This window comes from Galeopterus variegatus, unplaced genomic scaffold (genome assembly GCF_000696425.1).
Source record: "Galeopterus variegatus unplaced genomic scaffold, G_variegatus-3.0.2 Scaffold6536, whole genome shotgun sequence".
Taxonomy (NCBI): Eukaryota; Metazoa; Chordata; class Mammalia; order Dermoptera; family Cynocephalidae; genus Galeopterus; species Galeopterus variegatus.
In genome coordinates, this window is record NW_007732647.1 from 1 (window position 1) to 8,815 (window position 8,815).

Sequence of the window (8,815 nt, forward strand, 5' to 3'; positions counted from 1 at the left end):
TGCCACGCACTGGGAAAAATTGAGAGTGGAGCACACCGCCTGTAGGTTAAGTACCTGGTAATCAAGCCACAGGGCTGGGGATCTTCCAGTCACCTGGCCCGTTCGTATTTATTCCCTTCTTTCCTCAGTCCCCTTCCTCCAGGTTTATGACCCCTCAGCAGAAGGCTCCTGGCTGCGTGTTCAGCCTTATCTCTTACCACCATATCTACACAGACACTTGACAGCTCAGCCTCCCGACCTCCCCATGGTTCTTGTGGGTTCCCCCTCCCTTACTTTTACTCATAACCGACACTTCTATTTGAACAGCTTCTTTCAGTCTTCGTATTCCACCTTCACACTCTTTACTCCTTTTAATCCCAACTTCCCCGCATGACAATGAGGGTAGGGATGAGCCTCACTTGATAGGTTGAGGCTCAGAGTTTCCTTAGTCACCCTCGCCCCCCAACCCCAAGGTCACAGAGCTAGCAGGACCAGAATCCAGGTCTTCGGGCTCAAAATCTGATGTGCTCTCTTCTCCTGCAGTCTGGGCCAACCTAGCAGCTTGACTACATGCTATAGATCTTCAATGAACATTTTTTTCCACTGATGAAATTATAGACAGATACCTTTTACCTTGCAGATGGATGAATGATGTTAAATAGAAACACCAAAGTTATCTGCATTACAAATTTTATATTTTATTTTTTGCTCATTTGTTAGCATTTGACAGCAACTGGAAATAAAACCTTGAATCTTTATCTTTCCATCTGCAAATGTTTTGTTAATGTCCGAGACGAGAGCTAAATGTAGACTCCATAGTACAAATGTCATCAATGTTGGTTCTGTATAGTACACCATGAGTTTTTAGGTATACACTATGGGAAAGCGATCACGTATTAAAGAGAGGTTTAGGTGCTTACAGTGCTGAATGTTATGTTCCTTGAAGGTGGAATTTGTTGCAATTACTTTGTATCCATGAGCCTAGGCTGGCCCTGGAGCAGGGTTGGTGCTTAACACATGTTTATTGAAGCAAAGGAGCTATTGTTTCCCTCCTTCTCCATGTGGGGTGTCTGCCAAGTTCATAACAATTGTCCCTTCTGTGGAAACTCAGAATTGGCATTGGCCAGTTCTTCCTTCAACTCCTGCACCCCCCACCCCCACCCCCAGCCATAGTTAACTGAGCAAGGCTGAACATCTGACTGTAGCTGGGCCAGATCCCCAACCCTGAGATGTGGAATTGAGGCACTGAGGGACGGAGGAAGTGTCTGTGGCTAACCCCAGGGCACACGAGCACACGAGCTGCTACAGAGCCATCTTATGATTGAAGACCGGAGGAAGCCAGCCTTCCAAGACAAAAGGCTGAAGCCACTCCTCGGAGAAGCGCAGACAGGACATGGAGAGAGACACCCGAGGGGTTCCGATCCATTCCTAAGTCTTGATTCTCTGAGACGCCCTTGTATTCTCACAATAAATTCCCTTTTGTGTTAAAGTTGCCTCAAGTTGGTTTCAATTATTTAGAACTGAAAATCCTCCACCACTACATCAAACTTTGAAATTTCCCATTTCAATGAAGGAAATTATACTAGGGAGAAAAAAAAATGTGAGAGGGAGAGATCAAACTTACTTCAAAGATTATAAACAAATCATTTGAGAATCTTATAGTATTAAAAATAGATTGGGGGGCATTGGAGGAATAATGCTCAGGGGCTCTGTGAGTTATTAGTTTTGAAGCAATAGGACGTTTTTCCTTCAAGATGAAGTAGGAGGTTGAAGAGAGAGAGAATAAGCACCTAAAAACCATTAGACGGCAGCTAACAGCAGAGCAAAGGACCGAACCATTAAACTAGGGCACGTGAGAAAGCGGAGTCTCTCCTGAGGCTTCCGGAACTCGGGCTCTCTTATCCGGTCCATCGCCAGGTCCGGCGTGTTCTCCCATTCAACAGCCTCCCGAGTCTGCCTCCACCCACCTTCATCTCAGCGGCCGTTGTTTCTCCTGAGAGCTCAGGCAGTGGCCTCTGTCAGCAGCCCACCGCAGCCGCTCTTGCCACCCGTGATGCTGCACACTGGGACTCGAGTGATCTTTTAAAATTCCTCACTACGCAGCCACCCTTCCCAGGCAAAACATTCAGTGGCTTCCATAAAGTACATCCAGTACAGCCCCGTGCACCTGTCGGGCCTTGTCTGGCACCCCATGCCCCTGCCTCTCCGCTCCGGCATGGGCTTCTTTCCTTGTTCTCACCGTGCCAGGCTTCCTCCACCGTGGGTGCACTTCCATCTCCTGGCACATTTTTTCTGCAACTTTTATGCAGCTGTCCTTGACCTCTCGAACTAGATCAGTCACTCCTGGTGCGGTACCTCTTCTTTTACCACTTGTCCCTGTAGCAGTTCTGCTGTCACTCCTCCTCCCCCATTACGTGGTTGTCTGTCTGTCTGTTTTACTAGACTGTAAGCTCCATAAGGGCTGGAGGTCTCTGCTTTTGCCTATTGTTTCAGTCATAGCATCTAATGGGGTGTCTAACAGGGGATCAACAAATATTTGCTCAATGAGTAAATATAGTGGTCCCCCTTATCCACAGGGGAAACACTCCAAGACCCCCGGTGGATGTGTGAAATAGCCGATAGTACCAAACCCTAAATACACTATGTTTTTTCTATACAAACATACCCGGAGTAAAGTCGAATGTATAAATTAGGCACAAAAGACAAAAAAGACAAAAAAAAAAAAAAATTAGGCACAGTAAGAGATGAATAACAATAACTAATTATAAAATAGAGCAAGCATACCAACATACTGAATAAAGTTATATGGAAGTGTTCTCTCTCTCTCTCTCTCTCTCAGAATATCTTGTTGCACTGTACTCACCTAGTTTTGGACTGCACTTGGCCATGGGTAATGGAAAATATGAAGGCAAAGTCGTGGATGCGGGGACTACTGTATGTGGAAAGATAAAAGAAATAAGAGGCAAACAAACTGGAAGAAGCAGCCTCCAACTCACACACTCTTTATCAAAGATCGGGCATGTAATTCACTTGTTTGTAACACAGGTTTCTCTTACATACTCCGCTATTCATGAACAATGCTATTAGTAGTGCTAAAATCCCTTAGCAAGCATACCAACATACTGAATAAAGTTATATGGAAGTGTTCTCTCTCTCTCTCTCTCTCAGAATATCTTGTTGCACTGTACTCACCTAGTTTTGGACTGCACTTGGCCGTGGGTAATGGAAAATACGAAGGCAAAGTCGTGGATGCGAGGACTACTGTATGTGGAAAGGTAAAAGAAATAAGAAGCAAACAAACTGGAAGAAGCAGCCTCCAACTCACACACTCTTTATCAAAGATCGGGCATGTAATTCACTTGTTTGTAACTCACGGTTTCTCTTACATACTCCGCTATTCATGAACAATGCTATTAGTAGTGCTAAAATCCCTTATACAAATAGGGGTATAAAGTTATCAGCAAATAAAATGTACATAATGGTAATAGTACTCCTAGGCCAGCCCACAAAAGCCTACTTAACACATAATGACTCTAAAATAGTAGTTCTAAGTTCTGAAATCTACTAAGCCCCTAGAGAAGGACTCAGGGGACATGGAGTAAAAGAAGACTCCCATCACTAGCAACTCCCGGAGCTTGAACCTCAGAGGCATGTCCTGAGGCCTGCAATTCTGGTAGTGAACATGGGACAGGGCAGAGTGATGGGAATGGAGGGGAGCCTCAGGGACCACTCTAAGAAATGAGTCGTTCGTAAGCCAGGTGATATGCCTGGCTAGGACAGGCCCCTTTTCCTTTCCTTATACCTATGTCCTTTTGAAAGTGTGTGCACTTAAGTAGAAGACGCAATTTACCCTGCTGGAAGAAGACCTTCCTTTCATGTAGGCTGTAGAGGTAGATGTGCTTTGTGCAAGAACTTCTGCAGAAACATTCCATGCCAAGAGAAGGCAGAGGAAAGGAGATTCCAAAGGCAGAAGGATTGTGTATCAATGCACAGAAGCAGCTTTCAGAGGGCAGGGGAGTAAAGGCAGTTTGTGGAGGTGATGACAGACAGTGACTGCTGGAGAGAAGGATGGATGGTCCTTGGGGAATGAAAAGGAAGGAAGGGAGCAAAGAGAAAACACAGGCTACTTGCCTGAGGATGAGAGACAAGAACAATTCTGCTTTCAACAGCCAGATTTTCTTACAAATATTCCCAGCGCACAGCTCAGTAGAAGGGCCTGGTGCTTCAGGTAAACAGTTTTAGAGAATATCAGTTTTGCTTTAGAAAGAATCTCCTGGCTNAGGACTCAGGGGACATGGAGTAAAAGAAGACTCCCATCACTAGCAACTCCCGGAGCTTGAACCTCAGAGGCATGTCCTGAGGCCTGCAATTCTGGTAGTGAACATGGGACAGGGCAGAGTGATGGGAATGGAGGGGAGCCTCAGGGACCACTCTAAGAAATGAGTCGTTCGTAAGCCAGGTGATATGCCTGGCTAGGACAGGCCCCTTTTCCTTTCCTTATACCTATGTCCTTTTGAAAGTGTGTGCACTTAAGTAGAAGACGCAATTTACCCTGCTGGAAGAAGACCTTCCTTTCATGTAGGCTGTAGAGGTAGATGTGCTTTGTGCAAGAACTTCTGCAGAAACATTCCATGCCAAGAGAAGGCAGAGGAAAGGAGATTCCAAAGGCAGAAGGATTGTGTATCAATGCACAGAAGCAGCTTTCAGAGGGCAGGGGAGTAAAGGCAGTTTGTGGAGGTGATGACAGACAGTGACTGCTGGAGAGAAGGATGGATGGTCCTTGGGGAATGAAAAGGAAGGAAGGGAGCAAAGAGAAAACACAGGCTACTTGCCTGAGGATGAGGGACAAGAACAATTCTGCTTTCAACAGCCAGATTTTCTTACAAATATTCCCAGCGCACAGCTCAGTAGAAGGGCCCGGTGCTTCAGGTAAACAGTTTTAGAGAATATCAGTTTTGCTTTAGAAAGAATCTCCTGGCTGCAAAGTTAAGAAAAATCTAAGAACCAGAAAATATCAAATTATATAAACAATTACATTGCCAAGAGCTGCTTTCGTGAAATGAGATAGCACACAGTGCTGAGAAAAAACATTATTCTTAAAATTCCAACAAAGAGAATTGCCTGAAACTAAACCCAGAGTTCCTTCCAAAGAGTTTTAGAAATACCATCCATGCAGTTAAAAGCACAGAAATTTTGATGAGGACACATTTTTCAAGAATTCACCTCCACCCTCCCTTTCACTCGGGAGGTGGCCTCTTGTTTGTGGCTGTTGGATGCAACCAGTGAACCGAACACTTGCAATCAATTTGCTGGTTTGAGAAGAGGTCATTGATTCTCCCAGCATGGATACCCTTGGAACACTTCATTGTTTAACCCTACGTGTGCATGATTCTTGCCTCATACTACTTTGTCAGGCAGAGCGGGTAAGGTATGTGGACATTCTGCTTTACTGAAGTATTCAGAGGAGGTGAAAAATGTTTAACAGGTCTGAATGTTGCCTTGAGTTAAAAATACTATATGTGCTTCTCAGGAAACGTTTGGTCAGGTGAGGGATATTTTTTATAAGCATATGCTTTATTTTGAGGGAGGATGTTGGGAGAGAAATTTCTGTGCACTTTGTACAGTGCTAAGAAGGCAATGGCAGTAATTGATAAAACACCAAATTAAATAAATATATTTCTGGATCTTGTTTAAAATGATCACTGCTTGAGCTGTCACTGATTTGTTGTTTTCATAACTGCAAAGCCTAATCAGTGGGTTCTTTGCATGACATTAGCATTACAGTCTTATGACCTACATGTGTATTCTTGAAGTGGGAAAGGAGGGACAAAGGGGTCTTAGGTGCACAGCCTCCCTGAGTGTTCTTATGCTGTTGTATTATTTTTCACTAAATAATTAAGTTCAGCTGAATAATTAATGTTCAACTTTTGGGGTGGATGAAGATGAACAAAAAGTCAGCACATTGGAGGTCAATGTCTCTTCTGGGTGCTGTTTAAGATCATACAACAGGTCATGAAGTCACATGTTGATGAACGTTTCCCTTCAGATACTGGAAATGTGAGGCTCACCCCACTCCAACCCCCCACCCCCCCACATTTTCTCTACAAATGTTATTATTGGCCCAGGGAAAGTTCGTTCCAGCAGGAAGTCTGCCATTTTGAACCAACTTGAGCAGCCTTGATAGCAAAAGGAATTGATTTACTATTCCCAGTCACCATCCATAATGTGATCATTATGAGCAAGTGAAGATAAATCCATGGCCACAGGGAAGGACTTTAATTTGTGACAAGAAAGTTTCTTTCTGCTTCATGGGGAGAGGCATTTCTGTCCCTTGCTCGCACAGGCTGTGGTGGGAGATAGGCTGTATGGGTATTCATTGACTTGAACTGAGGGGTCTTCATGATACGTAGAGTTATGTTTTAAACATGAAACTCCTTGGAGTCTATTTGGTGTGAGCAATTAGTGGAGAAAAGAATCAAGTTAATATTTTCCTCAAACATCTACATCTTTGGCTTTGATTATTTTTTAACTGACAAGTTATTTCTCTTTCAGGCCCCATAGTTGACATAGAAGACATCATATGAAATAGAGAGGGTAACCAAAACCAAAGAAATGACTCCAGCACCTAGCCAAAGGCATGCCTCAAGGAACAACATGGAGGGGAAGTCTCAACATACAGGACAAGAGACAAGCCACACACGAACAGGTAGCAGTGTGGTAAATACCTAATTCCCAGTTGTGATTATTGGCATCTGAAGCTTGTGACCCCCACAACCCCCACTAAGGATCTTCTGTTGTAATTAAAAGACTGTGCAGCAGGCACGCCAGCCATACCGCTAACATAAATTAATTGTCATATTTCCAAGGTATTACGCACTTTGGTGATTAGCAGCTTGGGGGTCCTTCTGCTGAATTTCTTGAGGAACCCTCCAGAGATTCAGCAGTAACTCTAACATTGAGGCAGATTTCAAGAGGTAAGATTCATCATCTGTAGGTATTAGGGTCACCTCTGGGTTTAACCTCCCACCCAGCCTAGAAGAGATTACCAGGAACTGAAATTCTGAGACACAAGAACAGGGAGGAGCTATTGCCATGAAGGAGGATGAAGAAGATACTTGCCTTCCTTGCTCAAGAGATGAACTACATTTAAAGGGGTGGGGAGAACACTGGCAGAATGACATGCCTCTGTCTTCCCCTTAACCCCATTCAGGTATCATTTATTCTATCAGAAAAAAAAGGAGTTTCATCAGAGAACAGGAAAAAAGGCTTTTGATATTCAAAAGTCAAGACCCTGAGGGCATTTGGCATAGAAACTGAGATGAGTTGGAGCAAGCTTCTGGCCTCTGGTACCCCATGTGGTTTTCCAGGTGTGCTGGTGAGGCAGTGAGGGAGGGCTAGGTCTGGTGGGGAGGCGAGGAGGAGGGAAAGTGAGGCAGAGTGGTAGAGGGGAGCAGAGGGCTCTTAGATGCTGGTGGCCCCTCTCTCCTCTATGAAAGAGACTCTATACCCTGCTGCCCAGAGGGGAAGGTGGTACATGACAGGAATCCCAGATGGCATGGGGTTGCATCACTTCCAAAGTAGAGCCCAAGGAGACTGCAAAACCCAGAACAGAAATGGCTGAGTCATGTTGTATTGTCTGTTACCTGTTGCTTATAACAGAATACCTGAAACTGGGCAATTTATACAGAAATGAAATTTATTTCTTACAGTTCTGGAGGCTGTAAGTCCAAGGTCTAGAGGGCATGTCTGGTGAGGGCCTTCCTCTGATAAAGATTATCATAGCCAGCTAGAAAAGCAGTGCTGGGATTACTAGGTAATGGGTATAACTAGGACAAAAAGGCAAAAAGGAGTTACTGAATTTGATCAATTCTCATGCATCCGCATATTACATTTTTACATCCCATGCATCTGGTGGCCTGGTGCCAGTGCGATGTGGTTGTCATGACAACATACTGGACAACTTCAACCCAACAACACCAAAGCTTTTAGATTGAATGTTAGTTGCTTGGAAGAAAATTCCAGAGAGAATAGTGGAATGTCTTTAAATATATACTGCATTTTCAATGCTCCTAATGACACAGAAACAATATCATATGAAAAATGGTAATGAATAGGCCAATTCTAAGTTGAAAAGTGACTCAGGAGACTTGGGGTACAGATGTGAAGAAGTCTGGGGTGGACTTTAATTGGCAGCATTTTTTCTCTCTCTTAGTGGTAAGTGACAGTGGTGCAACATACAACCAATGGTGTCTTAGGTTCCGTGTAATATGGTATTTGTGCTGGTCTCTACAAAGAATAATGAAAATTCTCAATTCCAGCTACTCCCCTGAGAAAAGAATAGCTAAAACTATATAGGGGGCCCAGAAAAATGGCTGGGCTTCATTAAGAAGAAATTATTGCTGTTTTATTGGAATTTTTTTGAGAACTAAGTATGTGGACAGAAACTAATGAATGTCCCTGGTAGATTTTCAAAAAGTCTTTCTTTTATAGGATTCATTCTGGGGACAGTTAGAAAGACAACAACAAAAGAATCATCATTGAATTAGAATTGAAAGGGGGCGAATGGCAGTATCTCATTCGTTTTTATAGCTGAGTAGTATTCCATTGTGTAGATATACCACATTTTCCGTATCCACTCATCCGATGATGGACATTTGGGTTGATTCCAGCTCTTGGCTATTGTGAAGAGTGCTGCAATGAACATTGGGAAACAGGTATACCTTCAACTTGATGATTTCCATTCCTTTGGATATATTCACAGCACTGGTTATCACATTACATAATTTTAAAACATACTTTCTTAAATTTTACATCATATATGCAAGTATAATAGAGA

General features: G+C 43.6%; 1 long non-coding RNA gene across 1 annotated transcript in view; it reads left to right on the forward strand.

Annotated features, from left to right (window-relative positions):
* The first annotated feature begins 3,180 nt into the window (after positions 1-3,180).
* Positions 3,181-8,815, forward strand: part of LOC103606380 — a 7,378-nt gene continuing 1,743 nt past the window's right edge. The window contains exons 1-2 of the long non-coding RNA XR_551881.1: positions 3,181-3,254; positions 6,532-6,685. This is a non-coding gene — a long non-coding RNA (uncharacterized LOC103606380). The remainder of the gene's footprint in view (positions 3,255-6,531; positions 6,686-8,815) is intronic.